The sequence below is a fragment of the Rattus norvegicus genome, chromosome 8 (genome assembly GCF_036323735.1).
Source record: "Rattus norvegicus strain BN/NHsdMcwi chromosome 8, GRCr8, whole genome shotgun sequence".
NCBI classification, from domain to species: Eukaryota; Metazoa; Chordata; class Mammalia; order Rodentia; family Muridae; genus Rattus; species Rattus norvegicus.
This window is the reverse complement of record NC_086026.1, coordinates 129860162-129883878: the sequence shown is the minus strand read 5'-3', so window position 1 is coordinate 129883878 and position 23717 is coordinate 129860162. Positions and strand designations below refer to the sequence as shown.

The window sequence follows — 23717 nt, the reverse complement described above, 5'->3', positions numbered from 1 at the left end:
GGAAATATAAGGCATCAGAACAGGCAAACTGATGTTGAACAACAAAGTTAGAGGGAGAGAGGAAAAGACGGAGAGAGGAAGTGAGAGGAAAGGGGCTAGCTACAAGGCTATGCAAGTAAAGCACTTGCCACACAAGCCTCATGAATTGAGTTCAATCCCCAGCACACAAACAACTCCCAAACCTTATCCTCTGGCTTCCACTGGTGCCGTCCCATGCGCGTGACCACAACCACACCCATACACTAACAATAAAATAAATTGGCAATTTTTTTTTATTCCCCTAGGCCTTGGGCTCCATCCCCAGCATACAGGACACAAATGGTGCACGGTGCAAAACCAGGATAATACGCAGTGGTGGACCAGCGGGAACTATGAGGTGCCAATGATCACAAACGAGGCAGGCTCCTGCTTCTTCCTGTCTAAATGCTGCAAATACATTACCTGCACAGCCTTATTCTATGGCTGGGGATGCTGCTGAGGCTCACTGGCTAGAAGCTCCTCAAGATCATACAGCCTACACTGGCTGCACTGAGGACTGGAGGGCCAGGTTTCCAAACTGAGAGCCGCTGTGGCTGTGGCGGCTTCAGTCACTTCGAGACAGGGTAGATTACATTATTTATGGCCCAGCAGTCAGTTATCCCCATTCCAAAGCTCCTAATTGCAGCTCACACCACTTCTAAGGAGGAGGGTCAGGGCCCTGGTGGCTGGGTAATGAGCCCTTCTGCCCCGTAGAAAGCCTTCCTCTAACTGGCTGAGATGGACCAATGAGGCTGCAGTAATTACCTCTCCTGTTCATAGCACCCAGAGCTGGGCAGGCTAACACTTCCAGAATATGCACGGCTGTCAGCTTCTAAGGAAAACCTGCACCTCTAGCAGGCTGAGCACTCATTCACTCATGGCCGTCTGGCTCTCTGATCTAAGAAGGGTGGGGGCTGGCTGTCACATTTAGATCAAGTTTGAATGTTGCGTGAACAATCCTGGCAACAACAAAACCCAGGATGGAGTAAGAGGAGACAGCTAGCTTTTCTTCTACTGCTCTGAGATGGGGGTCTGATGCAGCTGGGGTGGGACTCCAGTCCACTGAGGCTAGCCCTGAGGCTCCTGTGTCTCCGACACCCCATTTCACAGGGTCTCTGGTGTGCTAGGCCAAGCTGTACTGACAGCAGCCCAGGAAGAAACAAAAACGGAGACAGCAGTCCATGCCCAGCACCGATCACACAAGGTGTGTAGTTCTTGGTAATTTGGGGAGTTATCTGGTTATCAGGGAAACAAAAGACCTAGACTGCTTTAGGGTTTGGGAAGAACATGTTTTCAAGGAGATATGCTCTTAAATTTATTTGAGCAACACCTTAGCAAGCCCTGGGTTGAAGAAGAAGGATGTTTAACAGGATAGGGAAGAGCGGAGAGAAAATCCCCCATGTTCTTACAGGGCAGGTGACTCTGCCTGACAACAATGAACTGAGAGATAGTTGAGAAGATTCTGAATGCTCCCAACTTCCATGTGCTTTCGGTCTGACCCAACACAACTTAACAAAGGAAAGGGTTCCTTTCAGCTTCAATATCCAGCACTGGGGAAAGTCAGGGCAGGAACTGAAGCAGAAACCATGGAGGGGCGCTGCTTGCTGGCTCCCTTTTGGGCTCATGCTCCAGCTAAGCCTTCATATACAGCCCAGGACCACCTGCCTAGGGATGGTGCCGCCCACGGTGGGCTGTGCCCTTCCACTCACATCAATCATCAACCAAGGCAGTGTCCCACAAATGTACCTACAGGCCAACCCAATGGAGGTGAATCTTCACCTGAGACTTCCTCTTTCCAGGTGACTGTAGTTTGTGCCACGCTGATAACAAAAACAAAGCAGGGCACCCACAGAAGAAGTGAAGCCCAAGCATGGCAGTTGTGATGGCCGTTCTCATCTGCACATGTGGATAAAAGCACGGGAGGGGAGGAAGAAGGGGGGATGGGCAAGCATAGTAGTACATTTTTAATCTCAGAAGGTAGGAGTCAGAGGCAGGCCAGATCTCTGTGAGTTTGTGTACAGTCTGGCTTACATAGTGAGTTCCAGGCCAGCCAGAGCTACCTACCTGTCTCAATAAATGAGTAAATACACAGGTATGTTTTAAAAATAAAATTGACATTGCAGACAAACATCACAGGGCAAAGGTAGTCCTTCAACATGGAGAAAACAGGATTCCCTACCTCCACCCCTGGGCCTGTCTGGGAATCAACAGAACATTTTGGAATAAGCAGGCACAACCCTAACTTATTCAATCTCCCAATGAGCAGATCTCCATGGAGAGAACCCCACCAGTGTCCTCAGGAAAGCACAGTGCACCTTTCTGTCCCATAGCTCCAGGTTCTGCTATGCAGAACCAGTGGCAGAACCCATGGGCACCTGCCAGCCATGCTCCCTCCATCCCTCCCCCACCCCCTGAGCCTGCAGACAGAGCTGCCCAGCTCCTCCCCCCACCCCCCTACCTCTACCCCCACCACCATCACCACCACCACCACCACCCCCTCTTAAGGAGAAGCCTCAAAAAGTAGGAATGAATCCCACCCTGCTTGCTGAGGTGAGGCAGGTGATAATGATGAGCTTTCAGGAAGTAGGCTAAGCTTTCCTCAGTCTTCTAGGATCCACTATGACCTCGCTGTGAAGGTGGGAACACGCCCCAGGCGACCAGGCTCTAATTCACAGAATCATTTTTAACACAGTCATTTGTTGGCCTATTGTTTGTTTGTTTTTGAGGCATCTCAGGCTGGCCTCGAACCATAATGTACTAAAGTCTGACCTTGAACTAGTAATCCTCCTGCCTCCACTTCCTGAGCGCCAGGGTCACAGGCTTGTATCACCACACCCAGTTTATGTGGTTGCTGGGGATTAAACTCACTGCTGCATACAAGCTAAGCAGGCACAATATGGACCGGGCTACATTCCCAGCCCCCAGGGTGAGGCTCGGATGAGACATTGTATCCATTCTTCGCACAGACACAGCACTCATGAGAAACCATCACTGAGCCACTGGGAATCTCTGGAAAGCTTTCAACTATGGAGACAGTCAGAAAGGTTGGCTGACACCAACTGTCATGCTAATGCAGCATTCTGTCCTTTTCCTGTTAGTGATTTGGTCAGCTATAGCCTTGGTAGCCTTGGCTGTGATCACTCAGGAAGGAGGAAGTCTAACGTTTTTCTTCTTCCTTCAATTTTTTTTTTTTTTGTATGTTTGTGTTCTAGTTTCACTCGGCTGGAGTGATGAAATACCCTGACCAAAAGCATCTTGGGAGAGGAAAGAGGCTTATGTTTCCAGGTCCCAGTCCATTGCTGAGGGAAAGTTAGCCTTACACAATCCAGGACTACTGACCAGGGAATGGTGCTGCCCATAGTGGACTGGGCCCTCTAGCATCAATTAATAACCCACATAACACGACCACAGGACAATTTGAAAGAGGCTTTCTCCCAGATAGTTGCTCAAACTTGCAGTTAAAGACAGCCAGGATAATCTAGCTGTTGTGTGACCTGGGCTAACCTAGAACCCTCTTTATGACCCATGCTGCCCTCAAAATCCTCCTGCCGGGCTGGAGAGATGGCTCAGTGGTTAAGAGCACCCGACTGCTCTTCCAGAGGTCATGAGTTCAATTCCCAGCAACCACATGGTGGCTCACAACCATCTGTAAAGAGATCCGATTCCCTCTTCTGGTGTATCTGAAGACAGCTACAGTGTACTTATATATAATAAATGAATAAATCTTTAAAAAAAAAATCCTCCTGCCTCAACCTCCAGGGTGCTGCTGGGATCCCCTAATGTGACTCTCACACCCAGTGAGAAAAGTAATTGCTTAGCTACAAAAAGAAATGTGGTCCTCAGCCGTCCTTGTGTTCCAGGTCCACCCTTGGGTAGAGACAGCATATGCTTCTTAGATGCAGCTGTCACTAAGCCTTCTTTGCTAAATGCCTGATTAGCAATTACACAGAGCACCTACTGTCAAACCACCCGTTACCACTAAAGGTAAACACACTCTCTGACATCACAACCTCCATTAAGAAGGCACATGGATCCGGTCCTCACATTGGACTCTGTGTCCACAGCCTGATGCTCTGAGTCCTCACAGCCTCCAGTCTGACCCTCCCTCTTAACTCCTCCCCCTGGAGCCTGCTCCTGCCACACTCTCCTGGTTCTCCATATCGACAGGACAGCGGTGCTCCCTCTCATTCTCTGATCACAGCAGGATGTGGGTGTCTATTTGCCCTGACCACCACCAGGTCCCTCTACCTCCACATCCCCTCCGTAGGGACTCCAGGCCTCAGCCAGACACAGTGGCCCTGCCTCGTCCCTGCACTTACTGTTTGTTGGACCTGTTTGTTGGAATCTCTCCCTGCATATTTCCCACGATTCACTTCCATTATTCAGTCTCTCCTCACCCATCCCCTCCCCAGAGACACCTGTGTCACCTGCCCGCCACTCTATCTCCTCCATGGCTGCTGCGTAGCTCTGTCTGTGACACTTGGCGACTCACAGTTAAGCCACTCACACATACTTCACACCAGCCTGTACCCCTCTCCACTCTGCCAGGCATCCCCTAGCTCCAATGCACATGTGTGTGCACCCATGTAAGCATGTGATGTGTGTGGTGTGTGATGTGTACGTGTGAGATCTGTGTGTGAATGTATGTATATGTGGTATGAGTGTGTATGTAATGTGCATGTGTGTGGTGTGTATATGTGATGTGTGTGTGAGATGTGTACCTGTGTGATATGTATGTGTTATATAGGTCCTATGGAAGAGCAGACAGTGCTCTTAACTGTTGAGCCATCCCTCTGGTCCAACTCATGGATTTTAAGAAGAGGAGTAGCAACTTCAAGCAGAAGCCTCATATTCTATGATGCAGGAAACATAGGAAAACAGGAAAGTTAGGAGAGCCAAAGACTTGTTCCCCAAATAAAAAGGAATGAACCACAGAATTCAGTTGCTGGGCTCAGTATTTGTTCATCTCACCACACAGTCAGGTAAACCTCCCCCCATCTTTGATTTTTATTTTAACAATTCAATAATAATTTCAAATCCGTATTTTTCTAAGCAGATACACTGACTTGTCTTTGAAATTCTCCTTGCAGCATCCTTCAGACAGCTGTGACCACAGTTGGTCAGAAATACTCCTCGTTGGTACACAGACCACTTCCTTATGTTGTGTATAATCAGGAAGTTCTGCCATAGTTACATATTTAAACTGATCCGAGACTCCCGCACTTTGAAATAAACGTTAGGGAGCGTCCACGGAGAGGCCACACCCAGGATGTGTCACCGAGAGGAGGCCTCCAGACAGGAGGACAGTGTGACTCTGTCCTGTGATTGGAGACTGTGATGGGACCCAGGTGACCAGCTGACTAATGTCACACAGGCTAGTCCCCTCTGCCCCAGACTCACTTCTCAGCCTGCCGCACTGTGAGGACAGGAAGATCACCAACCTGCAATCCAAACCAGGCTCCTGTAACTTAACAGCTCCCGCCAGGGTGACCCCAGACCTCCCAGCACACCTGACACTTTCTAAGCAAAGCTGAGGTTCCCGGCTCATCAGGACAGACTGGCTTTGCGGCCCTCGGTGTCCAAGTTCCACATGGAAGGGGGGTGGGACGGGGAAGAAGGGCAGGCAGAAAAAGAACTTTTTGATTAGGGTGCAGAGGGAGAGGTGGAGAAGGACAGGGAAGAGAAAACAACGGAGAAAGAAGTAACGGAGAGGAAGGAGAACAGGGAAAATAAAAAGACCTGGAAGGAAAAACTGTGGTTCAAAATAAAAAACTGTCTCCTAGGAAAACTATCTACCTGGTGAGCCCCGATGTTTCCACGCCCTGTATTATACCAGATGCAGGAAGTGAGCTTGGCTGGAACCCCCGCCTAAGAACATCTGTCCGAGACTGGAAACCGCCCTAAGAATAGCACAGCTGGTGTCCTAGGACTAATGAGCTCACCCCACGTGACTGCGCCTGCCTCCTTCCTCTGCTGCTCCTCCTGGGAGATGGGAAAGTCCAGCCCTCCCCCACACCGAGTCTTTATTTCCCCAGGGCCTTCATTCTTCCCTCCAGAAGCCACTCCAGCAGCTTTCCTGAGGTGGGATGCTCAGACCCAACAATTCCTCTGAATAAACTTGGCCTTAGCACGAGAGGCAAGCATGAGGGAAAAGATGGGCCCATCGCTTCTGGGGCTGTCGACATTAAGAGGGTAACGCTAATGCCGGTGAATTGACCAATTCCGTGAAATAGCCAACTTCTCAAAGTAACAGCCACTTGGTGGGTCCAAATAGCCGTGCGCAGGAGAGGTAAGTGCTGAGACAGATCCCCTGAGAGATCCTGTCTCAAAAAATAGAGCAGAGAGGCCCTTGAGATGTCTCAGCCAGTAAAGGCATTCGCCCAGCCTGATGACATGAGTTCGATTCCTGAGACCCACAGGATAAAAGGCAAGGGCTCCTGTGATGAGCAAGCAAACGTGCTCATGAATGAGGTAGAGACTGAGGAAGACATCGATACAGTCGAGGGGTCTTGCTCAGTTAATCTGCCCAGACATCAGCCCCTAACTGTCACAGACAGACAGACAGGCAGGCAGGCAGACAAACAAGTAGACAGACATACAAGAGTATGGTACACACAACTTAAGGAACAAAGAAAGGACAGAGGGAGGAGAGGAAAAAGGGAGTGAATTCCTAACTGATTAGGAGAGGCCAGAAAGTCCTGTGGCAGAGTGAACAGGTCCCCCCAACCCAGGAGCCCCTGTAACTGGCTCTGACCAGCCCACAGCTCATTACACCATAGACCAGGGTGTAAGAGCCCTCCAGACCTGGGAAGGGGGCAGGGAGGTGAACGGACCAATGAGGGGACAAGCCTGGGAGGTTTGACCCTGTCTGGCAACTGCTCTGGAAACTAACCCCACCACCCTGCACTTTGATAGACTTTCCAGCAGTTTCAGAAACTGCACCTAGGCACAGGATGGGGAACCCTGGCAGGAACCCATAGGAAGGGGATGCCTAGTGGTGCTGAGGTTGTCTCCATGGCAACCGGAAGAGGCAATGACTCTGGGCCAACAGATCCAGACTGGCAGATGGGCATCTCTCACCCACTAGAGAAAGACAAAGAAGGGCCCTTTGCAAAACCACACTCAGTAACACACAATAGTGCACACACACGCAGTCTTGAGGTTAACAAATTACCAAATTCCGCCCCTGTCTACCAGGTAATTATACCCGTAGCAATTACACGGCTAGCTGAAAGGTGGGTAATGATTAACCGCCAAACAGCGCTCTGCACCAAGACCCAGTGGTGCTGCCGTCCTGTCTTCGTTTAAGCCCCACATGAGTTACGCAAGTCTTGACAAGCTCCCGGTTTGGTTTATAACACCAGGGCAGCTCACTGACAAACAAGCAAACAAACAAACAACATCAGTGAGACAGAAATCGCAGGCTTGGGGACACAGCCGGTCTGAGGAGAGCTAGCCTGACGCTTGCGATGTCCTGGGTTGGAGCCTTTCTACTGTCAAGCGTTGGCTCGCATTGCCTTAAGGTACGCCATCAATACTTTGTCTCCTTTTGGGAGAACAGACAGCACACTGAACAGAGCCTGCTGCAGGACCCAACACAGGCGACTTCCTTCACAGGACACCGCAAGCCTGAACCTGGAACGTGGCTATTTTCATCTTTGTCCTTCTGCTCTCTGTAGGTCGAATATCCAGGGCGAGCTGCTCTTTTCATCTCTCACAGACTCTTCCTGGCTCTGTCCTCAGCTCCTACTGAGCTATACCGGAAACCGAGCCAACAGTGCCCATCCTGTCTTGAATTAAACTTTCCTTACTCTGCCTCTCATGGTCCCCCTGCTTCTGTCATCTTTTGGGATCTTTAAAGCACTGCCTTAAAAGAACTTATCCTGAGCTGAGGATCTGGCTCCGTGGTAGACTGTGTGCTTAGTAAGTTTGAGGCCCTGAGTTCAATTCCTGACTCAAAAAAAAAAAAAAAAGGCTCATCTTAATTCCTGAGATTTTTTTCATTCTCTTTTAAACTCTGGACCTCAGGCAAGTACCGGAGTCAGAAGAACAAAATGCCCTTTGGAAACAGGGGGGAAAAAATAAACATTCCCATCACCCACTTCAAAGACTGATTAACAGTCACCTTAAGGATCACCTGCCAAAGTGTGTGAGAGTGTGCGTGTGCGCATGCGTTCGTGTATTAGACAAATATATGGAGGTTACAGAACAATTTCAGGAGTTGGATTCTCTCCTTCCACCTGAGGGCACCAGGGCTAGAACTCAGGTCCTCAGGCTTGGCCGCAAGCACCTTCACTTCCTGAGCCATCGTGCCAGCCCTATTTATTTCGTTTTACAGTCCGATGGGTTCCCACCTGAGAGCAGACAAATTAACTAGAACTCCTTCGTGGGTTTTAACCACATCTCACACTGGCAGTACCCCTTTGTGTACAATGTGGAACACATCCGCCTCTCTGGCCTCCATCGGTATGAAAAGAAATTCTTCTGAAACCCTCCAGCATGGAGTTGTACACCGGCCTCTTCTGCTCAACATTCTGCCTGCAACATTCAGGTGTTTGTTGAGTGCATTTATGCCTCGTTCCTTCTCCTGGCTGAGTAGTACTCCACTGTGTGGTTTGTTCCTGTAGTTACCCATTGAACGACAATTGGAGGTTTCAGTTTGAGGGGAAGGAGTCTCGTGAGTGAAGCTCCTATAGAGGATAACAAAGCCCCTGCTCTGAGGAAATGCTTAAGGCCAGCCCACCTCTGGGTGCCAGGGGACGTTCAGGCTGACGTTTGTGTCATTCTTTAAGATGGGGGTCTCATGTGTAGGCCAGGTCATGGAGTCCAATCCGACAGACTCCAGACTCTGTCTCCAGAGTGTAGGATTCAAGGCCTGCCTGTGCCACCACGCCCACCCCAGCTGCTCTTTCTGTGGTGTGACTGACACACATTCTACCCCTTTGGCACTGGGTACTGTCAAATGTCTCGTCTTACCCTTTCTCACCCGGCTAAAGAGGAATCTTTGCTAACAGAAGCAGCTTCTGACTGGCTCTGACTTAACACGACTGCCACAGAAAAGGACGTAAGTGTTCCTAATCCAGGTTCACTCTCTTTAGGCACCAGACAAGTATGGATGATGTCCTAAAGGGAACCTGCAGAGGGTCACCCAGTGCTCGGGCACCCCGTGCTGGTGTAAGGTGTCCGCATGGCTGTGTGCCTGGCTAGCATGCAGGGTGCTCTGACTAGAGTTGACTCAGCACCACGTGTGTGCTCACCGCGTGTGGTGAGGTACGCCAGCGACTCCAGAACTCCAGAGGTAAAGGCAGAGGCTCAGAAATTTAAGGTCGCCCTTGACTACGTAGTGAGTTTGAGACCAGCCTAGGATGCATGAGACCCTCTCTCAAGAACAGACAGACAAACAAACAGAGTTGGCCAGGTGCTTCAACTCTGACTGCCAATTCTGAAGACCGGCTTCCCTCCCCTGGCCCCACATTGTGGGAAGAGAAAACTCCCTCTGCCAAGCTGTCCTCTGAACTACACGCAGGTGTGTAAATAAACACACACACACACACACACACACACACACACACACACGACTTCCTTGAAACGTTTGGACAAAAAAAAAATGAATAACTAAATAGTGTCTCCAGAGCTTAACGTCTCTGCTGACGTACAGGAAACCAGGTGGCAGGAGAGCAAATTTCTGCAGACCTACTGCGCACAAACACATCCTTGCGCACCTCCTGTGTATAAACCCATCCTCAGCCTCCCACAGAACCCTATCGGCCACCATGAGAACTCTCCTTCCCTCTCCTTCCCCAGCTCGCCTCTCTGTCTTGATCTTTTGCAACTACGCTGAATTCTTCCTCCATAAGACGCATCTCCCCAGATGATCCCCAAACCCTTACCTGTTGCAGGCATGGACCTAGAGACTTTACTGCCCCAAACATGTCACATCACATCACATCATGCCCGTTTGGGAGCACTCCCACCAGAGCCAACTGCCTGGACCCCGCCCCTCCCTCACCCTCTAGGACCTCCTCCACCAGCCAGCCTTCCCTTTACCCCTACCCAACGCCCAAACTTGCCAGCTTCGTCCCACTCAAGCTAGGACCTACCATGCAAGCTGAAGTCACCTTTCTCAGTCCGAGAAAAAGCTTTCTCAGCAGGTCTCAGGCACCATGGAGACCGAGGTGGCTCTGGACACTGACACTGGCTCGGGATACTTTTACCACAGCAAAGTCAGACCCCTACTTTGCCATAAGGCTTCTCTTTGGAAAAGCTGAAGACTCGGCTCCTTTCTGCCCTAGGGACCAAGTGGGGGATCCTTGGGGTTCCTGGGGGTGGCAAGTAGTCCTCACATTTGCTTCTGAGGGGCACTGCTGTCTGCTGTCCTCGGCCAAACAGAATCTGACACGTACAAAGCTAACCAAACTCCAAGGACTATTTATAAGTTTCTTTTTGCTTTCCTTTGTAGTGACGGGACTCGAACCCAGGGCCTTGGGCAAGCTAGGCAAGCGTTCCAGCCCTGAGCTACAAATGCAACTCTTGTCCCTTTTATATGTGGGTCATTGCTTCCTATCCAATTCCAGCTGGGGGAGCAGATGGGGGGGATGGTGCTCGGTGTGTGAAGCCCTCACTATGACAGCCTGAAGAACTGAGTTCAAATCCCAGGACCTACTCGACCACCGTGCTCTCTCAGTGAGATGAAAGGGAGAGGAGACGAATTCCCCAGACGCTCCCTGACCAACTAGCCTGGGGTACACAGCACAGAACAACAAACGAGAGACCCTGTCCCAAACAAGGTGACAGGAGAGGACCAATACCCAGGGCTGTCTTCTGACCTCCACATGTACATCACAGCTACAAGTTTCCCCCGGTACCATGCAGAATCTAAAACATTGCCACTTATTCTTTTTATCTTACTCAGTCGATTTACAGATTTATTCACTCTTTGATTGTTTTAAAGGTCTTGCTATGTAGCTCAGGCTAGCCTCAAACTTGAGCCAATCCTCCTGCCTCTCAGCCAGTCTGAGAGACACCAAGAACAAAAGCAATGTAGGGAGGAGAAGGTATATTCGTCTTACACTCCTGGGTCGAGGTTCATCTTTGAGGGAAGCTGGGTGTAGGAAGCTGGAGGCAGGAACTGAAGCAGACGCCATGGAAGGACAGTGCTTGCTGGCTTGCTCTCCATGGCCTACTCAGCCTGCTTTCTTAGAACACCCAGGACCTGCCCAAAGGTAACAGTGCTAAGTCAGCTGGGCCCTCCCATATCAATCACTGGTCAAGAAAACGCGCCACAGACTTCCCACAGGTCAACCTGATAGAGGCAGTTGAGATTGCCTCTTACCTAGTCAAGGTGTCAGCACTAACCAGCAGGGCCCCGTGCCCAGCTTAATAATCCTTTTAAATACAAGCAACTCTCCCATGCACAGACACATCTACTGCAAACACTGACACCTCTCCTATGCACAACTCTCCCATGCACAGACACATCTACTGCAAACGCTGACACCTCTCCTATGCACAACTCTCCCATGCACAGACACATCTACTGCAGACGCTGACACCTCGTATTTTGTTCTGTTTTCCCAATGTGTGCCTGGGACCTTCACTGGCTTTGCAAGATAAAAACATCCTGCTTGTTTTCTCGAATTAGCCAAGCTGTTTCCCCAAATACAGGACAATGAGCAGTATGTTTCCCAGGAGAGATCTCTGGCATGCCATCGCCTGTGTCCAAGCATCATGTTCAGGGGGATTTTCCTAGTGTCTTGGACTATAGCAAAGTTAACTCTTTCTCCTCAAAGCCTAAACAGGGCAGTTGTCAAGGACACAAAAACCACAGCCCACACCAATGCCTGATGGTACTGAGGCCTCTCCATGCTGTGCTACCCAGGGAAGACAGCACACTGGCTAGGGCATGTGGCCCACAGTGTGTAGGTACCAACTCCTGCATTTCCCAACCACCCTCTGAAGTCACCATACCAGGTAACAATTCAGGAACAGTCCAAGAAGACCTGATGTTGTGTGACAAAACTTTTCTTGGGGAGATGTAACACACACACACACACACACACACACACGCACACGCACACGCACATCTACTCACCTCAAATAGGGAACCCATGACAAAGTATGGACATCACAAGCTGGGAACCTGGAGCATACTGCAGGCTCAGGAAATGTTGGTAAGCAACATTTCTAGGTACCCCAGTTGGTCTAAACCTCTCTCAGGCATCTTGGCCAGTTTCTGCTTCTTTCAGGTCTGGCCTATGAGTTGCCTTTGCAACTTTGCAACTTTGTCCAGCCTGAGGGGAACTCTAAACTTTTAAAGTATACTCTTAGAGGGAGGGACCTGGTGAATTTGGTCTGTTTCAGGAACTTCCTGAAGCTATTTTGAGTTACTTACCTTCTGGCAGGATGGAATGCTTTAAACTCTTAGGAAACAGTTACATAACACCAGGGGCAGGGGCGGGGAGGGGTGAGTCTGCAAAGATAGGGTGGGGTAAGGTCTGGGAGGTGGGAGCAGGGGAGTAGAGATGAGGGTGGGGATGGGGATGGTGGTGATGAAATAGTCAAACACTAGCACAGCATGAATGACGCCATGCGGGGTTGGGGATTTAGCTCAGTGGTAGAGCATTTGCCTAGCAAGTGCAAGGCCCTGGGTTCGGTCCCCAGCTCCGGGGGGGGGGGGGGGGTAGAATGACGCCATGCCTGGGTTTGATCCTCAGAGAAAAAAAGAAGGGAGTTTTGGGCTGGGTTCAACACTTCTAAGCACCAATCTCCATAGAGGAAAGGAGAGCTCACCAGTGCACTACATTTCATCCAGACCACTAGATCCAAAGGCTTTTATAGTAGTGCGTCATGGCGTACACCTGTTATGCCAGCACTCAGGAGGCATAGGCTAGTGAGTCTCTGTGAGCTCAAAGACACAAGTTCTCAGCCGAATGAATGAATGAATGAATGAATGAATGAATACAAAATGGTTAATAAGAAAATAAAAACCTTTCTTTTAACCAATGGATAAAAACCACCGTGTCCATAGAGCAGACTTGTCTGATACCCACGGCATTTGGCATCTCGTTTAAAACACAACGTGCCCTGGGTAGAGAGGAGAGAAGACAGAAGACCTGAGCTCTGTTCCCAGCACCCAAGCGGGGGAGACTCACAACCACTTGTAACTTCAGCTCCAGGGGATCCAAGACACTAGCACTCATATGAACATACCCATATACATACATACATACAGACAGACAGACAGACACACACACACACAATTAAAACTTTAAAAAGAAACTTTTAAAATATTAAGATAAAACGTATTCCGGGCCAGAATGAAAATGCCCACTGTCCTGACATGGTTCTCTTCATCTTAGGACATCTGTCCCCACCCACCAAGCTCACAGACACAGCCCTGTGAGTCACACACACCAATCCCCTCCTGTTCACCTTCACACTCTGCTCTAAAACCATGATGGGGTACCCTGAATCACAGGTCATGTGTGTGTTTGCTTGTTGCATTTTTAATCCTCTGGCACAAAGTTCACCAAATCCATCCACATAAGATGGCACGCACCCGCCCTTCCCTGTAGCTGAAGCAGGGCCTCGATTTCCTTCCCCAGTCTTAGCAGTAGAGAAAGGCCCCTAAGTGAACCCATTGAGAATGAGTGACCCTTGGTATCATGACCACCCCCAAGGTTCCCCACTCAAAGTCACAATCTAACAGGCCAGCCTTATTTGCCATGAGACTCCCCCACACCTGGTACTCAGAAGACACAGAGCTGGCATGTGGCCCACCCGTAAGGCAGAGGTTGGCCTGTGCAAAGCCGTGGGTTCCATCCCCAGTACTACAGCATGCATCATAGTAACTGGAATTCTGGGTACATACCCAGAAGAATGCAGAGACTCACTATGTTATTACCTGTGTGACAGAGGTCACAGCAGTGTGAGCCACAGTGGCCAGTGATGGAGACCCCGATGGCCATCACTGGATGAAATACTATTTGTTCTGCCTTAAAAAGGAAGTTCGACACACGCTTCAACAGTGACAGCAACAAAAACATACAACAAACTAACTTACGCCGGGCAAAATAAACCAGATGCTGAGGAAAATGATATATTACGTATGTGGCGTTATGGCATGGTCAAGTTCAGAGACAGGAGTGTGTGTGTGTGTGTGTGTGTGTGTGTGTGTGTGTGTGTGAGTGTGTGAGTGTGTGTGAGTGTGTGAGAGTATGTGTGTATGTGTGTGAGTGTGTATGTGTGAGAGTGTGTGTGAGTATGTGTGAGTGTGTGTGAGTGTGTGTGAGAGTGAGTGTGTGTGAGTGTGTGTGTATGTGTGAGAGTGTGTGTGTGAGTGTGTGCGTGGGGAGTGGTCATCAAGAGCTGGGAAGGGGGGTTGGGGATTTAGCTCAGTGGTACAGCGCTTGCCTAGGAAGCACAAGGCCCTGGGTTCTGTCCCCAGCTCCGGAAAAAAAAAAAGAACAAAAAAAAAAAAAAAAAAAAGAGTTGGGAAGGGGAGATATATTTAAGGGATAGTGTTTCAGTTGGGGACAGTGTAGAAAGGTCTGGAAATGTAGATGAAGGTTTCCTCCACACAGCACAGACATAAGTAATGCTACCTGCTGAAAGCAGTTAAAATGATATATTTATGTAATATATATTTCACCGGTATTTTTAAGTGAAGTAAAAAACGATTGTTTTAAGGAAAATCTAGGTTTTCTGTTACCTCATGTTGAGGGACTTGGGTAGCTATGAGGAAAGACACAAAGGATTTGCCAAGCATTGGCTGCCTGTTCTCCTCTGTAAGACTGTGGGGGAGCCAGGGGCCTGAGGGGTCTGTGGCTTCCCGAAAGGCAGGCAAGAGGAGGTGGCACACACTGGCCTTGGATCTTACACCAGCTGCCACTCGGCCACTGTGCCTTCTGACACTTCTGCTCACAGTGTGAATGACCCAGAACTTTAGATCCACTGAACAACAACAACAAAAAAGAGTGGGTGGATGAGTGTGTCAGAGACCAGCCAAGAACCGGTCAGATCTGGTGGGTGAATTCTTAAGAACTCAGAAAGATGGTGCTGGGGCTGGGGCTGGGGCTGGGGCGCCGGGATTTGGTCCCCAAGCATAAAACCTGCCATGGTGGTGGACCCCTGTAATCTCAGCACTCAGGGGGACCAGAAGATCAGTCATCTTTAGCTACAGGTATGAGGCCAGCCTGGGCTACAGGAGACCGATCATAAAACAGCAGTCATCTCTCTTTGTGTATACACGTCTGTGTGAACATATGCGTGTGTGTGTGTGTGTGTGTGTGTGTGTGTATAGGCATACATACATGAGCATATTCATGTATGTGTATATGTGCATGCACATGGGTGTGTATACGCATATATGTGTGTATATACGTGTATGCGTTTGCGTAAGTATGTACACATAAGCAATATGTCTTAGCTCCCTGTTGAGGCAGGTGGGGAGTGTTCCTGGCTGACTACACTTTGGGGCTGTTCTCCCAGCTGCTGACAGAGAATGGCAAGTCAGTCAGTCCTTTCTCTCTTTGGCCCCTCCCACTTTACAGTTCATTGCGCAGGATTAAAGGAAGGTGGGGGTGGGAAGGGAGTGGATTCAACAATCTTTCCTTAAAAAACACTAAGCCCTTCCCTTTCAGTGCCCAGCAGGGGTGAATGCAAGGACCGCTGAGCCCCAGCTCGGTGGAGCTGGGAAGGGATTTATTTCTCCCCCAACCTCCACAAGGTCTGGTCAGTTCAGAAAGGAACATGGAGTTGACTCTGTACCCACTGCCTGGAGATGTGTTTAAAGTGCGGGGCTGGTAATCTGCAGATCTAAGAAGCTGCTGGATTGACAGGATGATGGTGATGGTGGTGGTGGTGGTGATGGTGGCGATGGCAGTGCTAACAGTAGCAATGACAGAGGACAAAGACGACCTCAATGCCCTCTGACCCCATTCTGAGAAACGAACCCTCTATGTTCCTGTGGCCTGCCTGTGCCACTACAGCAGGGACTAAAATTTATACAGAAACAGTGGAGACTAAGCCCCCCTCCTTAAGACCCTCTTAGGCACTCCTAATCAGGACACAACCGCCTCCTTCCACCACGAAGCCGAGCTCTTAGCTCCTGGGCATGGATGAGCCCTCTGTGGTCTCTCAGCCCGGACTTATCCCCATGAGGTCAGCTGACACTGCTGCAGCCTAGAAGACTCTGTCCCTACTCCCAAAGAAGTCTCCTGAGATCTTCAGACAAGCAAATCTGAGACAGCTCCCACACCCCCACAGAAACGCTTCACTCAAGGGAGGCCAAACTTCATCCAGCATTAGAGAGGCTTCCTCTCCTTGGCCACATCCCAAACCGGAAATAATTTCTTCAGGATCCATAAGGAGGCGATCCTGTACTGGGCCAAATGGGCCGTGCTGTTTTCTAAAAACCGGTGCTCGGCGCTGGAGAGAAGGCTCGGCAGCTGAGAACAAATGCTGCTCTTGCAGAAGACCAGGCCTCAGATCCCAGCACCCACATCAAGTGCCCACGACAACCTGACCCTTCAGCTCCAGGGGTTCCACGCCCTCTTCTGACCGCCTCAGGCACTGCACTCATAAGCGAGTGCACTGGGACACACATATACACACTACACATTCCTTTTAAAATTAGCCAAATTAAAAAACCGACCTCTCTCAGAATGTCCAACAGTGCAAAATGCGTCAGGTCCCGCCATATTCTTGCTAAAAAAAGAACTGCTAGAAGAGTTCCCTGATTCCACAAACCAACAGGGGAACCTAGAGGGAGAGACTCTCCTAGTGGCTCCTTCTGAGCAGACAGACTCTCCAAATCCAGAGAAAGTCTAACAGTGACGTTAGGGAGTATAAATCACTTTGGAGCAACGCAGTGAGTGTAGGGTTCCTGGCAGCTTGGCCCTGCGAACCTGTCAGCAGATGGAGACCTATTTCAATCAACATGAGCATGTTATCTAGTACTAAAGTCCAGGAATCAAGACAGGGAAGTGGAACACTGAGGTGCCGGGAAGAGAGGGTGAGGTAAGGGCCCAAAGTTCAGGAAGTCCAGTCAAATCCTACAGATCACACATTCGGGGCTATCTCCAACTAACTCTCTCTTTTTTATGTTAATGCTCCGATGTGCATGTGTGTGTGCATGTGTGGGTACACACGTGTGCACGTGGAGGCCAGAGGATAACCTCAGGAGTCATTCCGTAGAAACTGTCTGCCTCCTGGTTTGACACGAGTTTCCATCACTAGTCTGGGGCTCAACCACTGAGCTGAACTGACTGGCCAGAGAGCCCCAGGGTTCCACTTAATCTCTTCCACCTCAGTGCCAGAATGACCCAGAATGACCCAGAATGACCCAGAGTGACCGTCTGAGGCGGCCATGCGTGGATGGAGCACTAGTTGCACTTTGCTGATCGGAGTCATCTACCCATCCCTGATTCTTAAGAAAGATGAGATGAGAGATGAGAAGGGGAGAAAGAGAGAGAGAGAGAGAGAGAGAGAGAGAGAGAGAGAGAGAGAGAGATGAGAGGAAGACAGAGAGTCAGAGAGAAGCCAAGACTGAGCTGGAGGAAGAGGATGACTTAAAGTCCCCTGAACACACGCAGCATGGTCTAACATGGCAACCCAGGCCATTTATATTGTGGTAGCCACTCTGACATCCCTAGCTTTTCAGTGTCCACTTCCAGTTTGGCACAGCACTGCCTCTGGCGAATGCTCTTCTGCTCTTGAATGCCCTGATGTGCCAGGCATCTAGAGCCACAGGATGGCCTAGAAATGAGCCGCCTCCAGGCCTCTCAGGCTGGGAATGCACATGCATTGCTTTCTGCTGCTTGACACCACAGTCAAGGCAACATAAGGAAGAAAGGCTGATACACAAGAGGCAAAGAATCCATTGTGACGGGGAGGCGAGCTGGCAAGAGCGGGCATGGCGGGAGATGGGGACCCTGAGAGATCACGTTTTCAACCGTAAGCACAAAACGGTGAAGCAACCGGATGAAGTGGGACACAGAGCCCACCCCTAGTGACACATTTCCTCCAGCAAGGCCGCACCCCCTAAACTTCCCCAAACAGCACCACCAACTGGGAACCAGTGTACAAATGCCTGGGCCTGCAGGGGGCATGGGTCATGAGAACCACACAGTGTACTTACTAAACCGGACAGCTTTCAGGGTGTCAGGGAAGACAGGATGCATTTTCCTCAAGCACTTCTCAATTCAGACATTGAGTTTAAACACCTTTACGTCAAAGCAGTTAGAGTCCAGGCTGGGTGCAGTGGCTCAGGCCTGTTGACCCTGCAGTGCGGAGGCTGAGGCTGGAGCGCCTTGAGCCCAGGAGTTGACAACTTGCTTAGAGCCACATAATGACATTCTCAAATAGCAAACAGGACAAATCCACACAGTGGGGTGCTGTATGCCTGTACCCCAGCCCTGGGAGGTGGAGGCAGAGGGAGTAGGAATTCAAGGTTAACTTTGGCACCACAGCAAGTACGCTGTCAGCCTGGACTGCACAAGACCCTCCTCACCCCTCATACCCACCAAAAAAAAAAAACCAAACCCTACCTTCTGGTGTTCATCACGGTAGTCATTAAAACAGAAGAACTAAGTCAGAAAAGTATCAGAGGCTAAGCCCCAAGTCCCTCTGCCAGTTTCCTGAGCCCTGAGGGCCACAGGGATGAATTAGAAGCATGGAGATAAGCCACTTTGCAGCGTGACACCGCATAGAGCCAGCAGCCACCTGAGAAGCCACCGCCACAATAGGGCTGTACCTCCCTAAGTTCTTCGAAAGGTGGAGGCCTTTTGACCAGGTGGCCCGGGAGCTGTCCGGCTGGCCCAACGCCTAGACAAGCATTCCGAAACCTGCGCAACCACCATCTCACCTGGTCTCGTGTGTACCAGCAGCAGCACCCCAAGTAAGCAAGCTTCCCCCTCCATCCGCGGGGCCACACAGCCACTCAGAGGGAACAAAGACTGACCTGAGGCAGCTCAGCACCACCAAGTCTCTTCCTCGTCGTTCGCCTAGACCTTCCGATAAACATGCGGGCGTGCGGCCGCTCACGTACACAGCACACTTAGACGGACCTTTTCAAGGCTGAAAGTGACCCCCACTTGGGTAGTCCTACTAAGAGGTCAAGCTGGATCAAGAAGCATTGTTCAAAAAGAAAGAAAACAGGCGGAGCCAGAGCCCTCATTCATCTGCACACCTCCCGCCCAGCAGAGCCAAACCCAGACTGCAAAGTAAGGTCGAAGACCCAGGTGGCCCTTCCAGTGGAGACCGACCGGTCTTCTAATGTCTCTGGGAAATAAGCATCCTTTGTCCCTCCTCTAAACCACAGAGGAGTGAACAGACAGGGTCCGTTTTCAAACACACGGGGCATAGGCTCCATCTGGAGATGCCAGCCCGCCGTAATGTATTCCAGTTTGAGCAAGCTTGTAGGGAGGAGACCGAAGTGTGCTTCAGAGGCCTGAGTGTGGAGGGCTCAATCTGGGGAGTCCTCAAGAAGGTGGGAGGGAAGACTTCGCTCCACGGAGTTGACCTCTGACCTCTACACGGTGTCATGCACACGGTCATAAATGAAATAAACCGCAAAAGGTCTGATTGTGTGTCTACAACCTACAGTGAGTTTAAAAGAGTGCTTCACCCTTCCAGCCTTTTCGTTCTTAACCTAAGGGGAGAAAAGGACCTCCCCTGTTAGGAAAGGTGGCCACCTGCCCGCTCACCCTCTGTCTTATCAGATGCCTGGAGTAGCTCAACAATCAGGCCTTTATAAAACACCCAGAGCCTAGAGGAGCCAGAGGCCTGCTCTGCACCTGGGGAGCAGGAGATCAAGGTCAGGGAGCTCTGGTGGCTCATGACAGAACCATCTAGCAATGCAGAGGGCTCTGGGTATGCAAGACCAGAGGCAGCCTCAGACTAGCCAGAAAGAAGCCTTCATTCAATGGCTCATGGCAAGAAAAAGTCATTTGGAAACCGAAAGTTTGAGACCCCTTTCATTGTGAATCGTGAGCCAAGTCTCTCTTAAAGCCCACAGTACCTGACTTGACCCACACTATAAAAGTTATAATTACTATAATACATCTTAATAATTCCCACCAGGACTTTTCAAAAGTTACAACACTACAAGCGCAGTCAGACTTGAGAACCCTCCTATGACCTGTAAACTTAGAAAACAAACTAACGAACAAAACCACCAGCTCTGTATTCCTTCCACCCATCGGTCTCATTGAGTCTGGCAGACCAGGACATATGGGATAGGAAAGTAAGACAGGCTAAAGTAGGGGCAAGGTCACACAGCCTGCAGAGGCTGTGAATCTCAGCTTTCACACTCCAAGACCAGTGTCCTTACCTCAGGAGGGTGGAGACACCGTCCAAGGGGAGAGCTCAGCTCAGAGCAGGAAACCAGACCCCAACGATCCCCAGAGCATCAAACAGGAAATGGGCCTGGTGCCTTGCCAAGTGGCCAACAGCAACCCAGCCCTTGGCAAACCTGCTGTGCCTCAACCTGGGCGTTGTAAGTCAGTTTAGCATCCCCCTGGGCCCAGCTCTGATCTGCAGCTGCTTCTATGCTTGCCCGGGCTTCTCTGTGAGCAAGCTGGAGTCAGAGGTCACAGAGGCTACAGCCTTTAGTGAGAGACCAAAGGGGAAGGCAGCTGTCTGTTCCTCAGGTCCACCTCCACCTGTCATCTCCACCCCAACAGGGAGACCGCCCCACTGCACCCATGCACACGCGCACACGCTCGCGCGCGCGCGCGCACACACACACACACACACACACACACACACACACACTCAGGGGCGCTGGAGGCTGCTCAGAGCTCAAGCTGCCCCTCTCCTCTGGTAGTTAGAACTCCAAAGGACCCTGTGCCTAGCCTGTTTCCTTATGGCTTCCTTCCACTTTCCCCAGACCATGAAGACCATGCAGGAAAGAACATGGGTCCTGGCTACCCTCTACGGACAGTACGGTCAACGCTTACACAGTGTCTCAAAGTTTGCAAGGCAAATCCAGGAAACAAACAAAAAAACCCCAGAGGCCTCAGCATCCATTCTTCCTGCTCAGAGTGGGCAGTAAAAGTCTCTGTCTGAGCAAGCAAGGCAACTGCTTCTAAAGCTGAGGCTTAAGGGGCTGGAGGAAAGCCTACCCCCTAGTCCCCAGCCACGGAACTTTAAAAATCTTCCCTTAACAAAACCGAAAATTTTGTTTGTCGTGACATTTGCTTTTTACCCTCAAGAGGCTGACCTTGGAGACGACACACAATTGTACAACATAAGTAAAAGAAGTGACCCAAAGTGAACTCCTTCACTCTTAGGTTGGAAATGGGGTCCCTAGGCGCACGACGTCATTTACACGAAGTTCGGGCGGCGAGTGAGAATGTGGGTGCTGCGCGCGCTTCGGCCCCGGGCTCTCTGAAGGTCGCCGGACTATCACCTAGGCTGCCGGGGCCCAGAATTAAAGTACACGCGGAGCCGCGGGACACGGTGGCCTTAGGGCACCTTCCCGGGTGTCCTGGGTCCTGCAGGTGCCGCGGGGGAGAAGCCCGGCCGTGGCCCCTCCCCAGCCGCAGGCCCCGAGCTCTGGTGACTTACCCGCAGGAGGCGCGGGGGCGGCGGGCGCGGTCCCGGGGCCCGTGTCGCTGCTCCGCCTCCTTGTCGGCCCGGCCCCGGCCGCCCGTGTCTCGCGTTCCCGGGACTGCGGGGCTCGGCGTGGGCGGGTGCCCGGAGATCTGGGACGCTCCGGCGCTCTGCACGCGCGTGTCACGGGCCGGGGGCGCGCGGGGGCGGGGGCCGAGCGGGCCCCGGGGTGGAGGGAGGGGGTGCGGCTGGGGACGGGGACGGGGCCGGGGACCGTGTCGCGGGCGCCGCAGCGCGGCCTCTCGCCATGGCTCCGCGCGGCCGGGCCTCGCGCCTCCCCTCGCGCTGCCGTCACCGCCCGACGCGCGCCGGGCCCTCCCCGTCCGTCCCCGCCCCGCCCCGCCCACCCCGCCCCGCCCTCCCCGCCCGGCCGCCACCTGCGCGACAGTCCTCGTGTGCGACCGTCCTCGGTCCCAGAGCCTTTGGGACCCCCAAAGCGCTAGCCTACTCAGCACTCCGGAGCGTGCGTCTGGGCCCGCGTGCGGGGGCTGCTTGGGAACCCCACTGCCAGTACCGTGGTCCTGGGGAATCAGCCCTGGAGTCAAGCACAGAGTTAATGACCAGGGGGTCCATGGACCAGCCATGAGGGCAATGCCACCAAATGAGGAGGTGGTGGGGGTAGCAGAAAGGACAAAGAAACCCTCCGGGAAGCAAATAATACACAAACCGGTTAACGGTGGCCCAGCCTACGCGGTCTGCCCACGGGTCACAGGGGACACTGGATCGACTTGGAGAAGACCCCAGCCTAAACCAAAGATGCAGAGGAAATAGAACCCTCCAGACCCTCCAAGTTTCAGGGTAGATAGAAACTGAGTAGGAAAATTGTTCAGGCAAAATCTTCATTGAATGTTCACTGAGGGGAGGGGAGGGCATGACGGTCACTAGATATTTGCTTGAGTTAGCCCCATTCTCCACAGACTTTCTCTCTGCACAGGTTTGGGGGTTGGATGGGGGGAATAATGACCATTCAAAGCACATCTGGGGGACACTTTGACCTCCAGTGAGAGGGGGGCATCGTCCTCAGAACCCTTCTCTACGAGATATTCCCAGGAGACTGAAGTTTCAGTAAACCCCTAATGAGCTACATTTATTAAAGGGGGATAAGCTGTGTCCCCAAAATCCCCATGCCAATAAAACACACACACGAAACTTAAAGATTTGAAACCTGTCAGGAATGGGTGGGCTGATGACTGTGGCTAAATGGTATTCCTTTGCTCCTTTGCGGTGCTGGGTGGTGTGCAGAGCATTCCAGCTGACCAGACTTAAATCTGCACTATACGGCTTAAAATACTGGGTCAATGTTAAATTTATCATGGGCACAGACAAGACTGTCGTTATCAGGACTTAAGAGGCTAAAGTTGCCTAGGCAATCAATCTACCTTCAGGTTATTTGGGAAGGAAGAGACATCCTGATGTGAGGAAGGGAGAAACTGAATGGGCCAAATATTATCAATGAGTCTGAGTACCAGGGGTTCTAGGGTATTTTTTTTTGTATGTATGTTACTACACTGCAGCTGTCTTCAGACACACCAGAGAGGGCATTGGATCTCATTACAGATAGTTGTGAGCCACCATGTGGTTGCTGGGAATTGAACTCAGGACCTCAGGAAGAACAGTCAGTGCTCTTAACTGCTAAGCCCCTAGGGTATCTTTAATAGGTTTGAATTCCTTTCTAAATGTAAGGGTTTTCCAAAAACATCAAATAAGAGCTGAGGCCAGGTGGACAGTGTGTGTCTGTATGTGTGCGTGTGCATGTGTGTATGTGTGCACGTGTGTGCACATATGAATGCCAATGTGTGTGTGTGTGTGTACGAGTGTGTGTGTATGCACCTGTGTTCACGTGTGTGCGGGTGCATGTGATGTTGTGCACTGTGTGTGCATGTGTGTGCACATATGTGTGCCAATGTGTGTGTATGTGTGTGTGCAAGTGTGTGGGTATGCACCTGTGTGCACGTGTGTGTAGACAATGTCCATTGTATGTATGTGCTCATGCCCCAACTGGTAGGCCAGAAGTTGACATTAGGTTTCTTCTATTTCTCTCCACCTTACTCTTTCGGTCTTCTTGAGAATTTTATACACGCAAA

The 23717-nt window shown here is 51.0% G+C and overlaps 1 protein-coding gene across 2 annotated transcripts in view; it reads right to left on the bottom strand.

Annotated features, from left to right (window-relative positions):
- Nucleotides 1-21912, bottom strand: part of Trak1 (trafficking kinesin protein 1) — a 154904-nt gene extending 132992 nt beyond the window's left edge. The window contains exon 1 of one of the 2 annotated variants that reach the window (XM_039081651.2): nucleotides 21589-21912. The gene's annotated coding sequence lies outside the window, so the exon portion shown is untranslated. Of the gene's footprint in view, nucleotides 1-20350; nucleotides 21187-21588 lie in introns of those variants that run through there. The other variant, XM_039081652.2, reaches the window with a different exon arrangement.
- Between the last annotated feature and the right edge of the window lie 1805 nt (nucleotides 21913-23717).